This window comes from Perna viridis, chromosome 14 (genome assembly GCF_037379345.1).
Source record: "Perna viridis isolate PV_CMFRI_1.1 ecotype Kerala chromosome 14, ASM3737934v1, whole genome shotgun sequence".
NCBI lineage: Eukaryota > Metazoa > Mollusca > Bivalvia > Mytilida > Mytilidae > Perna > Perna viridis.
The window spans coordinates 20,508,790-20,524,195 of NC_142458.1; the positions used below are offsets into that span (position 1 = coordinate 20,508,790).

Consider the following 15,406-nt stretch of genomic DNA (forward strand, 5'->3'; position numbering starts at 1 on the left):
AAAAGAAAAAGATAGAGATTTCATGAACAAGGACAATTTACAAGGAGAAGGTGGAAAGGGGGGCTTGAAATTTTAACATACCAATAGAGGAGGGGGGTGGGGGTTGAAAAAAAAAAGATATATAAAAGTGGGCCTTTGAATTTGGCATTCTGGTTTTTAGTGAAAAAAAAACTGAGAAGATTTTAAAAGCTTTTAGTACAAACTTTTTTTTTTTTTTTAGTTATTCTTATTTTTTAATTTTTTTGGTTTTTTTTCTTTTTTGTTAGATACAAAACTGACTTGAAAGCCTTTGATTAACTTTATTTTTTTTAATTTTTTTTAGAAAAAAAAAACTTTTAAAAGCTTTAATTCTAAATTTTTTTCTGTTCTTTTTTTGTTTTTAATTTTTATTAGAGAAGTTGTTTTTTTGTTTTATTTTATTATTTTTTTTCCAGTTTTCAATTTTTTTAGATAACGAACCTTCTTAAAAGCCTTTAACCTATCTATAGATATTTTATTCTTTTACTTTTGTACTTTTTTTCTATTTTTTTTCAAAAAGTCTGACATTTTTGCTAATATATAATATGGATTCTGATGCAAAACAAAATGTACAGTGGATGCCTGTTAGTGATATAGCCTAATTCTGCAATTAGGAATCTTTTAAAGTGAAAAAAGAAAAAAACAATGTTTTTCAATGTTTAAATGAAAAAGAGTAAAAGAAAAGCAAAAACATGGAGACTTCATAAACAAGGACAATAAAGGGGGGCTTGAAATTTTAACATACCAATGGATGGGTTTGAAAAAAAGATAAAAAAATAGGGGCTTTGAATTTGGCATACTGATTTTCAATAGGGACATTTTACCCTTTTTTATATCAAAAAATCAAATGAGGTGGTGACATTTTATCAAATTCTAGAGGAGGGTCTTGATTTTTTTCTTACTTCCATGGAGGAGTGTTAAAACAAACAGACAACATTTTAAAGGCTTTTAATGAAAAATATTTTTTTTAGTTAATGTTATTTTTTTCATTTTTTTTTTTTTTTTTAAATTTTTGTTAGATACAAAACTGACTTGAAAGCCTTTGATTCACTTTATGTTTTTTTTATTTTGTTAGAAAAAAAAACTTTTAAAAGCTTTAATTCTAATTTTTTTTCTTTTTGTTTTTTGTTAAAGAAATTTTTTTAGTTTTTTTTTTTTGTTTCATTTAATTTTTTTTTTCCAGTTTCATTTTTTGTTAGATAACAAACCTTCTTAAAAGCCTTTAATCTATCTATATATATTTTATTCTTTTACTTTTGTACTTTTTCCTATTTTTTCCAAAAAGCCTGAAATTTTTGCTAATATGTAATATGGATTCTGATGCAAAATAATATGTACAGTGGATGCCTGTTAATGATATAGCCTAATTCTGCAATTAGAAATCTTTTAAAACGACCAAAAAAAAAAAACAACAAAAAAAAAAACAAAACAAAACAAAAAAAAAAGGCTTTTAATAATTTTTATTTCAGTTATTCTGATTTTTTAATTATTTTTTTTTCAGTTTTTAATTTTTGTTAGATAAGAAATTGTCTTAAAAGCCTTAAATATATATATAATTCATTAATTTTTGTACTTTTTTGTATTTTTTTCCAAAATGCTTTAAATTCTTGCTAAAATTTAATATGGATTAATTCTGCAATAAGGAAGAAGAAGGAGTCCGATTTATTTCCGATTTACATGGTGGGATGTTTAAAAAAAAATGAAAACATTTCTTGCCAGGGGGGTCTCCTGAAAAATTAACTATATAAGATCAAAAGGGGTTCAATTAATTAAACTCTAGAAGAGTGCCATCTTGAAAAAAATTAAGGCAAGATCACAAAGATCCAACGAGGACAGGAATCTAACAACATTTATCTGCCATCCCTTATGTACCAGATAATCAGAGTGGTAGTAACATTAAGACAACAGAGCCACATCAAACATACATACTTCCTTCATAGGGTCACTGAGGTCAACACCCCAATAGAGTTACAAAACGTGTGGTTTCTGATGAGTTGATCTTGGAAAAATGAAAATTGAATGATTAAATAAACAACGGTAGCCAATTCATTTGATCAAATGTACCCAGAAAAGTATCATTTTTTACATACGTAATTCCTGCCTTCTATGATAAAAATCGTCCGAGTTGTGTAGTTAAACAAAATGTTAAAAAAAATTAGTTCACGCACAATGCAGCCAAATTCTCAAATAAAAAAAAATGTTCAGCTAACAAATGATAGAGAAAGAGCTATGAGCAAAGACCAAAGAGAATGATAAATAATTGCGGACATAAGAAGTTTGACCACAAGAAAATGAGTAGTAAAGAAAAACAGTGTTATGGTGTAAATCAGCCACATGGACCCAAATTGGACCCTAAAACTACATTAATAGTAATCTTAGGGTAAAATGTGAGCAGTGGCAGATCAATGGGTTACTTAACACTGACTGACTTCACGTAATTGAAACCAAAAAGCTCCAATTCTTTTGAGGTGTAAGCTTAAAATCGGTTGTGGTCAAACTCCTTCATAAATCAGTATTTATCTACCACCTTCCATTTTTTAACAAAGTTAGTCTGACTGTAATCTTTTTACATATTGTTTAACAAAGTCTAAAAAAAAAAAAATATTGCTACACATAGCCATATGTCCCCTGCTGCCACCAAAAAAAAAAAAAATCAGTTCAATAATCCAGTACCTCTGGTAAAATTTGTTTTAAACAAAATATGAGGCCAATACGATTAACTACGTATGGTGACTCTCAATCCTATAAAATTTGAACAAAATCCATAAAGCAGTTTCTGAGGAGTTGACTCCACAATGTCTCCATATACTGGGGAATGTAAAAATTCAATAAAGTCCCATAAGGTCTGTTAATTTTGTCATTTCAAAATAGGTGGGGGGGTCAACATGATCAACTACATATGATGACTAACAATCCCACAAAATTCGAACAAAATCTGTAGAGCCGTTTCTGAGGAGTTGCCTCCACAAAGTGTACCTATAGTGCAGTATGTACAAATTCAACAAAGTCCCATAGTTCCTGTCAAATATGCTGAATCATAATAGCTGCGCAGTATGATCAACTACAAATGGTGACTAACAATCCTACAAATTTGAACAAAATCCATAGAGCAGTCGGTTCCTGGGGGTGGGGGCAATATGATCAACTACATATGTTGACTCACAATCCCACAAAATATGAACAAATTCTATAGAATAGTTTCCGAGGAGTTGCATCCACAAAGTTACCCTATAAAATGTATTATTTCAACAAAATCCCATGTCTTCTGTAAATTTTGTCAATTCAAATTAGGGGGAAATATGATCAACTACATATGGTGACTAACAATCCTACAAAATTTAAACAAAATCTGTAGAGCCATTTCTGAAGAGATGGGCCCATAAAGTGTTCCTACAGTAGTGTGTACAAATTCAACAAAGTCCCATAGTTCCTGTCAAATATGTTGAATCATAATAGCAGCGCAATATGATCAACTACAAATGGTGACTAACAATCCCACAAAATTTGAACAAAATCCATCCAGCGGTTTCCGAGTAGAAAAATCCACAAGGGTGACCAGATGGTCGAACCCATGGACAGACACCTTTATTTCCAAGTACTGTTCCATGAAGCAACAGGGGACAAATATCACCTGGAGTCCCAGCCCAGGGAGTTACTCAGAATTCTTTACCATACCCTACCACCCCCCCAAAAAAATATTTTTAAGTTTACCGTAAAAAATACCACAATTTGAAAAGACACCCAAAAAATATACCCCTACAACTTCTAGACTTAAAATATATGACATAGAAATACTAAGTCAAATATCCATAGCTTGAAATATGCAAATTTATCCTACCTCAAAAATACAAAAATATAAAGGTACCCCCAAAAAATACCTGAATTTATTACCCATCCCCAAAAAAAGTACCTAATTTTTTTTCACAATCCCCAAAAATACCAAAATCAATAAGATGTCACACCCTACATCATGCTCAGAATACCCCCACTCAACAGCTAGGAAAGAGACACAGTACAAGTCATAATGCAGAAGCAACATACCAAATATCTAAGCATTTCCCTCAAAGAGAAGCTGAGAAAACTGTTACGAAAATTTCCTTTATGTACATGTACCACCTGAAAAATTACTAAGTTGATCAGTAATCAGGAAGTGGATGAGAGATGAACGTAAATAGAGGAGGCATAGTACAGTTCATCATGCAGAAGCAATATATCAAATATCTAAACATTTCTTTTGATAAAAGCTGAGAAATCAACTACACAAATTTCCATTATGAACCCCCTGAAAAATTACTTAGTTGCTTGGTAAACAGGAAGTGGATGAGTGAGGAACCTGAAAAGGGGGGACGCAGTAAAGGTCATCATGCAAAAGCAATATACCAAAAATCTAAGCATTCTCTCCAATAGAAGCCGAGATATGCTTATGTTATGAAAATTTCCATTAAGTACCACCTTAAGGTATTAACAGGGAGTAAATGAGCAAGGAACCTGATAAGGGGAGACACAGACAAATCATCAAGCAAAAACAATATACATATTATCTAAGCATTCCCTCCTATAGAATCTGAGAAATATGTGACTAAAAATGTAACAAACAGATGGATGGACAAGGTCATTGCTATATAACCCCTGGGGTATAAAAAAATGTTGCCCTAAAAATAGTCCTAGTCTATTCTAGCAAAATTTCAGAGTATCCCACTGGGGTTTCTCCTAAGCCAAAGATCCTAATTTTTCACTTTACCCCACTGGATTAATTTTTGTCATAGTTTTCAGAATAATGTATGCAAGAGTCTCTACAAATGATACTTTTCTGCTTCCATTTGATCAAACAAATTGATTGAAACTGTCTATTCAATCTTTCGATTTTCATTTTTCCAAGATTACCCTCTGAAACCACAGGTGCCAGTGCTTTGAAACTCTATTGGGATGTTAATCTCAGTGCTCCCTACAAAGGATGCATACATGCATGGTACGACTCAGTTGCCAATACATCACTATCACTCAGTGATTTTCCAGTACTACAGGGTTAGCAGATTAAGTGTTGCTGGATTCCTGCCTTCTTTGAAAAGCACCTCCTTGTGATCTTGCTTCATGCATATCTTCTTTACAGGCTTACCTAAAAATCAAAATAAGACAATTAGTTTTTTAAATAAAGAATTTTCTTTTAAGCTTTTTTCCCCTTTTATTATTTTTTTCTTTTTGTTAGATAAAGCATTGTCTTTTAAGTTTTAAATAAATTTTCTCTTTTAAGCTTTTAATTTTGTTTCTTTTTTTGTTGTTATAATTTTTATTATCATAAAAAAAAATTTGATAAAGAATTTTCTTTTAAGCTTTTAATTTTTATTTTTTTCCCCCATTTTTTTATTTGATAAAGCACTACCTTTTAAGTTTCTTAATAAATTTTCTTTTAACATTTTTCTTGTTTTTTAATTTTTTTTTTTTTTTTTTTTTACTTTTCAACTTTTTATTATTTTAATTTTTTTTTTGGTTAGAAGAAACATCCTCTTTCAAGCTAAACTCTTTTTATTTTTTCTACGCTCTTAAAAAGATTTTTATTATTGCTTTAGCGTAGAAAGTGTAATATGGATTCTGAATTTCTGATGCAAAATAACATGTACAGTGGATTCTTGTTAACGACATAGTCTAATTGTAAGATAAATTAATGAAATTAAGAGTCTTTCAGAAAGGGAAAAAACACTCATTTTTAGTAACAAATTGTATTGTAGAGAGATTGAATATCAAATATTTACTCAAAGTAATGTCTTAGCGATTGTATGAGTAGAAGAAATGCACAAATGAAAGGAATTAATAAACATAAAAAGGGATTTCATGAACAAGATCATTTGTTTTACCAATTAACATATTTTTTTTGTAAATTTGACAAACATTCATTAGTTTAAGAGAAGTTACAGATTAGAAGATGGTCCCCCCTTGGTCAATCAAAGTAAGAAAGTCCATGATTTGCATCAGGAAACTCCATAATTCATTCACTTTTTATAGTTGTTAAACAAGGATACCCTACCTATTATACTCTCACTATTGCTCACTCTGAAAACAACTCCTTAAGACCAAGTTTCATACACATCTACTTTTTCACTATGAAGTTTCAATAAAATTAAGCATTTCCCATGATATAAGGATATATAAGGGAATGTTCAATTGATGCTGAGGAGGGTGGGGAGTTGGGGGCTTGGAAAAATGTTTATATACAATGTAAGTATTTTGACTCAATTATTCAAAATAAATTTTGATCAATGAGGTCATCAATTAAGAGAGAAGGCTCAATAACACACGCCAGAGTGTTACACTCAAAACTTGACCATCAAGTCATTTACACAATGTATTCATTAAAAAAGTTTTGAAGATAAAAATTTTCAGTTCATTGAAATTAAATCTGTTAATAGAAATGTCAAAATTTAAATAAGAAAGAATGAGAAGTGACGTGTTGTTTTTTTTTTAAGTCGAAGACACAAAATAGAAAGAAAAAACAAAATTGAGACCAAGCAAAAAAGGCAAAAAAGGCAAAAAAAAAAACAACAAAAAACAAAAAAAACAGATACATCACTTAAACTGTACACTCCTATACATCAAATCATCTCAACATCTGTACATATATACTTAGTAAACTTGAAAAAAATCATTTAACAAGATTTATCTTTTTATTATATTAATGAAGTACTAAGTCCTTATCCATATTTTCATTTTAACCAGAACCTATCATAAACTTATTTGTAACAAAACACTGTGTACTTCTATGTTTATTAAAAAAAAGTTTAGAAATATAATTTTTCAACAGACTGTACCAAACTCCATTGCCAGAAATTATAAACATCTACAAAATTTTATGTACACTAGATATGTTGACCTGTTGTATATAAAATAACGTACCAAAAATACTTGAACATGAAGTTAGTTGTGGTGCTAGGTAAATCCCCAAACATACAAAAAGTTATACCGGACAGCACTTAAAACTGCTTTCAACATATTTCCCATCTGCACAAAGCCAGATGCCAAATTTGAAATTGACTGACCCAGTATTGTAGCAAAATTCAGACAGACAAAGTGATTCTAATATACATGTACCACTTCCCCGCTGACTGGGTGTATAACACCAGAAATCACATAACAATAAGCCGAGTAAAAGAATGAAAGTCTGCGACTTACAGACACAGTGCATTCCGTAAAATCTAAAAAAGGCTGTTCCATGATCAAGGTCTCATAGTTACCACACTGATGTATGTATGAAACAGGGAAAGTATAATTACCTCAGATGTTAGGGATTTGAAGCACATTTAAGGAGGTAGACCTAGGGTAAGGGACATAACTCTTGCAATCAGTGATATCATATTCAATTTCACCAATGCCTATCAAGCTTTCATTTGAAACAGAATGAAATCAAAGAGTTACTTTGATGCTTACATGAGATTAATGTAAAACGCTGAATACAAAGGCTCCAATGATTTGTAAGAGATGTGTCTTTACCGCCTCAAGCACAATAAAATACCGTATGATCTTAACGATTATCGACTTACCATTAAATTCCTAGTGGTAAAATGTCAAAGGACTCATGTACTGAGTCAATAAATATGAAAAGAGAGACTTATACTGAAACCGAACTAACAGATTGAATATGAATTTCTAAGGACAATTCAATACTGAGCTTAACTGACAAGAAAGATAAGTAGACTACACTGAAAACTTAATTTTAACTTATGTTATCAAAATAAAAGTATTATAAACTGTATTATGAAAAGGTAATATTGCAATTTCAGACACTTTAACTTATTTGTTGTTGGGAGACGAAATACAAAACAAATGTAATGGAAAAGTCGAGATATATACAATTACTGAAGAGAAAAAATACACAAAAAAACCTTACAAGTATTGATTATCCTAACAATTACTGATATTAACAATTACTATTTTTAAATCTGGTATGATAATGAAAGGTATAGGAAATGATCCAAGATAAAGATATGTCAGAACAAGAATACAAAATTGAGAATGTGTTATCCTCATGTAATATAACAAAAAATGTCAACATAAAAACAGGGAACTAGATTTACAATACAAGAAAACTTAATATAAAATTAAAACCAACCACAGAAAATATCATATTGACTAAGGATGGTCCAGAACAATCTGCTACAGTGAAACCTGCCTGTAAAACACAAATCTCTTTTGAACTTTCAAATTGGTTGGAGAATGACAAGTGTTTGGTTTACAAAGCTTTAAGATGCAGGCATTATTTTACTAAGCCAAAAAAAATTGGAAATTGACGAAATTTGAAATAATATACAGTAAGAAAAAGAAGCACAACAGTTAAATCAGAATTTGAAAAAAATCATGTCTGTTGATGTAAAGGGAGATCAAAAAGTGTTCAATTTAAACAGGCTTAAGGATTATTCAGGATTTGGTTTAACCAGGTTCCACTTAAATTTCTGGGGCTGGATGCAATGTTGCTGATTATGGTCAGTTCTGTGATATAAGAAATTGGTTAAATAACATATGGCCAAAAATCAAAGAACTTACAATACAGCATATAAATACATAGACATTATAAATCAATATAGGAAAATCCCAATATATTTACAGAATGGATGGATACATGTATGTGTGCTAACACAAAAATACCTGACAGCAATAAATACATAACAGTCAGTACATGTTCAAGACCCTTTTTATTTTCTCAACTGCAATAACTATCTTGGAAGCTGACTTATCAGTATCTTTTGCTATGGAATATTTCTCCTGGGATTGGCAAATCTTACCATTAAATTCTGGAATGTTCTCATCTAATAGCTTTGTCACATTTGGTTTAAAGTCTTTACATGTCCTACACATGACATCTGAAAGTAAACAAATTTATAAGTTGCAATATTTATTTTCAAAGATCCTTGTAGAGTTCTTTTATTTTCATGAGTATGGATTTTCATCATTTGCTGCAAAAAAGGCATCCCATAATTATCGTTTAACAGAATTTCAGTAAGTTTCTTAAAGATGTCAAACAGTGACCAGATTAAATCCACCTCTGTGCATCATGTAGATATTTTCATAAAAATCAATTTCACGTGCGTAAGAAATCAAAGGGTTTTTGAAGGAAACTGTAACACATTACAGGGATGATTGTACGAGGTCTACAACAGATGAAAGTGACTTTTGTTGAAGATCTGGACTGGGGTTTGCGGGCTGCCTTAAGCCCCAAGCTGGGTCCAAGTGTGCAGAGCCCTGAAAAATTCATAGATTTCAGGTTTTTTAACCCATTTTTGGCATGCCCTGTGTATGAATTACAGTATTTTGCATTTATTTGAAAAAAAAGCAAACTATTGTTTTTTTTTTTTATATTTACAAAATTTATAACTGTCAAGTCAAGAAACTTGGAGAAACAAGAAAAATATTGATCTCCTTCACTTTGCATTTACTTGAAAAAAAAGCAAACTATTGTTTTTTTTTATATTTACAAAATTTATAACTGTCAAGTCAAGAAACTTGGAGAAACAAGAAAAATATTGATCTCCTTCACTTGGAGTTTGTTTTTTTTTCCCCTAATATTTTCATTTTAAATGTTCGTTTCTTGTAACTTTTCTTTCAGAAAGGTTGTTGACCCACGAAGAACAATGTCAACTGGTTCCTTTTTACGAGTAAACCTTTCACCACCGAGATAACAACTTCATTTTTAAACCAGTCTGGACTGGTTCACGATTCAATCGTTAACAGAATTCCATAAAAACCATGTAGGAACGTTCAAATAAAATATGCAGAGAATCATCCAGAAAACGATCGATTTTACTGACAATTTTCTGGATGATTCTTATGTAATCAGTCACAACCTAGCATTTTGAATGGGCTTACTGAGCAAAAAATCTTCCAAAATCAGACCTCACCCCTCCCTAAAATTTTCTCAAATTTACACTGATCTCAAAAATGACCAAAATCGCCCCCAAACAAAAGTGGAAATCTGCAGATCCGCAGAAAACTTTCATCCCTGCTACAATCAAAGTGGAAATTGTAAGTAAATATGCAGTAAAAAAAGAATCATGACGGTAAAATCCAGATTTGAAACAGCAGAAAAAAATCATCATTGCACATTAGTTACAGAAGGCTCCTATGACCCTGTATTGCTCACTTGGTTTCTTTTTTTTTGCCTTTCAAGCCCAATAACTCTTAACAAGGAGTCTTCCTACATCCAAACAAAGCCTTTTGTCAGCCCACTGGAGACATTTTGTAATAGGTTTTATAAATCTATTGCTTTAATTAACAGTTTTTTTTAATCTATTATAGTATTAATGATATAGCTAAAAAACTGAAAAAAACAAAAAAAACATCATGTTTTGAATAAGGGTAACAACAAAATTACCGAACACTAATTCGACTCACGATTAAGTCAAAGAGTAATCAAGGGAACCAAGGTTATAGCGGTAATCAAAAGAAGGTAATCCAGGGACAAAGACCAGACATGGAAAACAGACATACACAAAAAGAACATAAAGTAACTAAAATCATACATACAAAGTAACAAAAGTAAATGAGCAACTTGGACTCCACTAAAAACTGGGAGCATGGACCAGGTGCACCGGTAGGGTAAGCGTCCTAAGTACACAATAAATCTGGCAAAACAAGCTTACATAATCATTTGATCTATGTGAGCTATAAAAAACAAGACACAATAACTCATTCAAAAAGTAAGATATCACCTTTTTTTCTTTTGGTCTTGTTTGAATATTCACTAAAAATGGGAAACCAAATAATAAACTCCATAACAAAACCACTTTGACTATTTTAATTCTTTTTTGTTGAATGATATGATTATAGGCTATGCCTATGATGGACGGAGTTTAATGCAGTGTTCATTCCGGACTGCACCCTTGCTCCATAGGCACTGACACTTTAAACAGGTATGCTAGTCCTGAAGGTGCTCTGTTATGATTTTTCATGCCGATCTCTGAATTTCCTGATTTTTTTTCTTTCCAAGTCCAGATTTATTTAAAGTGCAATTGGCCTCGACCATATGTAGTAAACAGGAGAAACGAAAGTTCCTTCAACTGGACAAAACAACTTGCGTAAACTGAAGGAGACACATTCACTTCCCCTGATACTGTGGATGGCACCCAATGAATTACAGATGAGCCTGATTGAAATCAAAAGGACAGGCCATCAAACCAATAGGATTTCGAATTAAATGGAAAACTGAATGTTTGTGGACTGGTCTTTTAAACAATAATTATTCTTATCATATAAGCTTGCCACTTGAGAACCTAATTCATGAAAAAAATTCTGTCAGCATGATCAGTTTCCCTGGCCTGTAAATATGGATGCACTATGAAGAAGCATCAACAAGGACTAGCTCCATCAACATGTGTGAATGTGTGTCATGCATGTGCCGTCTTGCAACAATAGGTACATATCACATAAAACTGTCCTAGCTTCAAACTCTGAAATGGAAGTAAAATTAGTTGAAGATTTACATAATCTAAACATTTATACACATAAATACAGGATAGCAACTTTGGTTCCAATTCAACTAACCCTTACAGTAAAGACAGCTGAAGTATATTATCCTTGTTATTTTCAAGAAAAGAGTAATAAACGATTTCATTGAAATTACAAATACCCCAACAGCAACATATGTGGTGTGCAGCTGGACATACAATGAACTCTGAGTGTTTTAGGAGTTGGGCTCAGAAGGTTTTGGATTATCTCATTTTGCAGGCATCAGAGCAAGTTTTTTTTATTTTTTAAACCCATGTACATGCCTACTTTTATAGTATTTAAAAATGTTTCCAACTCTGATTAGATTACACCTTTTGACCTCTAAACTGATTTGGATCCTAATCTAAAATAGGAGTTGCACAATGAGAATATGTAATGTTCTGTGAAAGTGTCATTCAATTTCATTCAGCAGTATACTGGAGGAGAAACAGATAAGAAATGCCCCCTGTCCCTAAATTCACAAAAGACAAAATCCATGTTTTACTATGTAAAACCCCCAAATTAATTCTGATCAAAATCTAAAATATGAGGTTCCCAATAAGAACATGTAATAAAGATCCTGCAATAGTTTCATTCAATTCAATTCAGTGGTATAGGAGGAGTAATGGATAAGAGATGGGTACCTACCTGTCCCCATATTCTCAAATGCCTGGCGTCTGTATGTACCGTTTCATTTTCACTTTCAGTTAACTTTAATGTTGCTGGAGTACAGGGCAGCAACTATTTTGCTGTACCTTTGTATAATGTTGTTTTGGGCCAGTTGCAGCCTGCCATGTGGTGTGAAGGTTTCCTTGTCATTCACTGAAGACCCATGGGTGGCCTTGACTTGAGCTGACACATTCCTTCCTAATTTTTACCGCCAACCCTAGACTTTTTTGCTGAAATAAAATAATAATAATAATATGATCACCCTATCCTATTCGGGTAACCTGGATTTCACTTCTCCAGACCGGACTTGGTATTTACAACAGTAAATAACAATGGCCGAGCACTTTCTAGCAGTTGCTGCCAGAACAGTTTTCAGCATTATGTTTTCATTTTACTTACATGTCCGTCTTGCAGGATTTAGCGTCATTTCAAGTTGACTTTTTGTGTTGTTTACAAATCTATTTTTATAATTTTAAAAATTTTCCAGCATACAAACCCTATCTTATACAAAGAGGTAACGGGAACCAAACTCATTTCTTTTTATTTGGCATAAGATAAAGCTATACAATATCAATTTTAGAATTTTTTACAAAAAGGTAACTTTCACCTTAATCATTTATTTCATATCAGGCAATATGAAATGTGTCTGTAAAATTTTGCGGTCCACTTCCCTGCTGTTCCTATACATCCATATAAAGTCTATTAGGAACTGATGTAATAACAGACTTACTGGCCATAAGACAAAACTTAATTCCAGAGAACAGTTTTTTTTTATATTAATCTATACCCTGTTGGCATGGTTACTATCAAATTAATTTCACTCTGCTACTACAAAGGTCATTCAATACCATTTTCAGTTGTTTTGTTATTATTGAAACCATTAATGAGTTTACCAAATGCATTACTTTGTTTTACAATTTCTTTACACATACATGTATATTTACATTTTAACATCATTTAAAATTATTTGTAAGTCGTAATACTGCTGTAGAAATTCCCAGTAAAAACATCTAAAAGTACCTTTCAAATAATCAGGTCATTTTCACATTATAAGAATGCTATTTTCAGTGAATACAAAAAAAACTGCACCTGTATAGAAGAAATTCCTGTAAATGTTACACAATATGTTTACTTAATTCAATGATATAAAAGAAAATTAGACATATGCTAAAAGTTTTTCAATTTTGAGATGACCTTGAATATGGTTGTCATATGGCAAAAAAGCAAACATATGATGTTTATAGACATTTTCTGTACTCGCACACGCAAAACTTATGATCTTCAAATTGGGTATATTTCATTTCCATTTAGTGGTAAAAATGTTAGTAGACAGACAGGATATAACTATAAAAAACAAAGAAAGTGCTGATAGCACCAGTTGTTTTTGATTCTTGTGAAAATGGTAGCAAGAACATAATTTCAAAGATTATATGATGTCAAAAAAATTTGTGATCATATATTGCATTTAAAATACTATTAAGAACTGTCCTTTTTTAATATTTATAAACTGAAAGTCAATCTACTGATCCAATTTCACACAGATATAATAAAGAGCTGCGCTTTAAGTGCACGATACACCCATTGTCCTTTTAACTTGTCCTTATGCTTTCACAAATTTATATGATCAACTAGAAATACTGTGAATACACCCCCCCACCCAAAAAAAAAAATATATAACAAATGCAAAAAAAATTTGGCACTATCAAGGCTATCTCAATTTTAACTAAGTTTGTTGTCTTGATTTTTCACCTATACATTTCTATCTTGTTTAAAACACATTTTTCTGACAAGGTTACTAAGTACCTTTTATATTTATGAGACTATCATCATAACAAATGGTCTGTTTTACACAATTTTTTCAACAAATAAAATTTCCTTGGCCGTTTCCGGCCTTTTTTAAAGAGTAAAACTTCATTACACAGAAACGTAAAATTTGACATCTATACAAATCGGAAGGGAGCTTACGTCAATAGATATGAACAATTAACCAAAGTTTCATAAAAGTTAGTGAAAATGATTTTGAGTAATTGTGAAACAACTTGAAAATCTCCCTTTTTTTTAAGTATAAAAATTTCTAACACGGAAACAAAAAATATGGAATTTATAATTAAAGAACCTTAGTGGTGAAAGTGTTTTTGAGTTATTGTGCGAAGTTTGGACGACGAACAGACAGATTGACAACCGTACAATACTTCCTGTCTTTGACGGGTGTATAAAAATTTTTGTTCCATTTCATCTTTTTCCCCAATTTTAAATCTATCCAAAAGTAATGTGCATTTACATTGAAAAGCTATATTACCAGAGTAATTATTCTACATAACAATTATACTTAAATAAAACCATTATGAACTTCAGAAAATAATTTCCTCAACACACAAGATTTTCAAAAGCGAGACACATTAATTAGAATTTTCCTGCCTATTTTACTTGGTTAAAATCGCTGCTCTTCACTTCCTATTTATAAATGGTGAAATATTGATGATAGGATGTCACAAGTAGTTTCAAAGGAGTTTTTGCTAAGAAAAAGTTTATAGATGAACGATAACGACACACACATGGTGATGGCAATAGCTCACATGGCTCTCCACGCTCAATGAACTGAAAAGTATATTATTAATATTTATTCTTACCAAATAAGAACAAAAATAATTTAGAACATGTAATTCTGTCATATGTCGATCAATTTGCCTCTCCTGAATGTGTTCACTGAAGAGCATCAACAAGGATTCATTAACATCTTGCAGCAACAAGTATACATACACACATAACCATGAAACAGGTTACAAGCTTCAAACTCTGAAATGGAAGTTGAATTACATGAAAATTTACATCATGAAAAATAATCCCAAACAATTTCATACAAAGGTTCATCATGGTGATACCCCTGCTTTCTATCACAGTACATGTATATGGAAAATCATAAATAAAGTCCTCGGAAACAGGTAGTTAATGTCGAATTTTTCTGATAATGGATCCCATTTTTGGCATACCTATAGGAAGAATATGTTAAAATTTCCTTCCTACGTTACTGTTCATGAACAGAACTGTGCAATGTTTTGACAGATTCTGTGATGACCGCTGACTGATTAACTGCTGACAGATTGATAACCAATGGTCGGCGACTGATCTATTTCCACTGTAAGGAATCTGTGATGGAAAAAATTGTTAAGGACAGAAATATGTATGCACATGCTGACAAGGGAAAGGCAGTATACTATACCCCTCTCCTACAGAGTGGGGTATAAATATT

At 31.5% G+C, this 15,406-nt stretch overlaps 1 long non-coding RNA gene across 1 annotated transcript; it reads right to left on the minus strand.

Moving 5' to 3' along the window:
- Nucleotides 1-203: 203 nt before the first annotated feature.
- Nucleotides 204-12,365, minus strand: LOC148598575 (uncharacterized). Its single transcript, XR_015918576.1, has 2 exons — nucleotides 12,243-12,365; nucleotides 204-8,867 (listed from the first exon to the last, which is right to left on the minus strand). It is a non-coding gene; the product is annotated as an uncharacterized LOC148598575 (long non-coding RNA).
- Nucleotides 12,366-15,406: the final 3,041 nt, after the last annotated feature.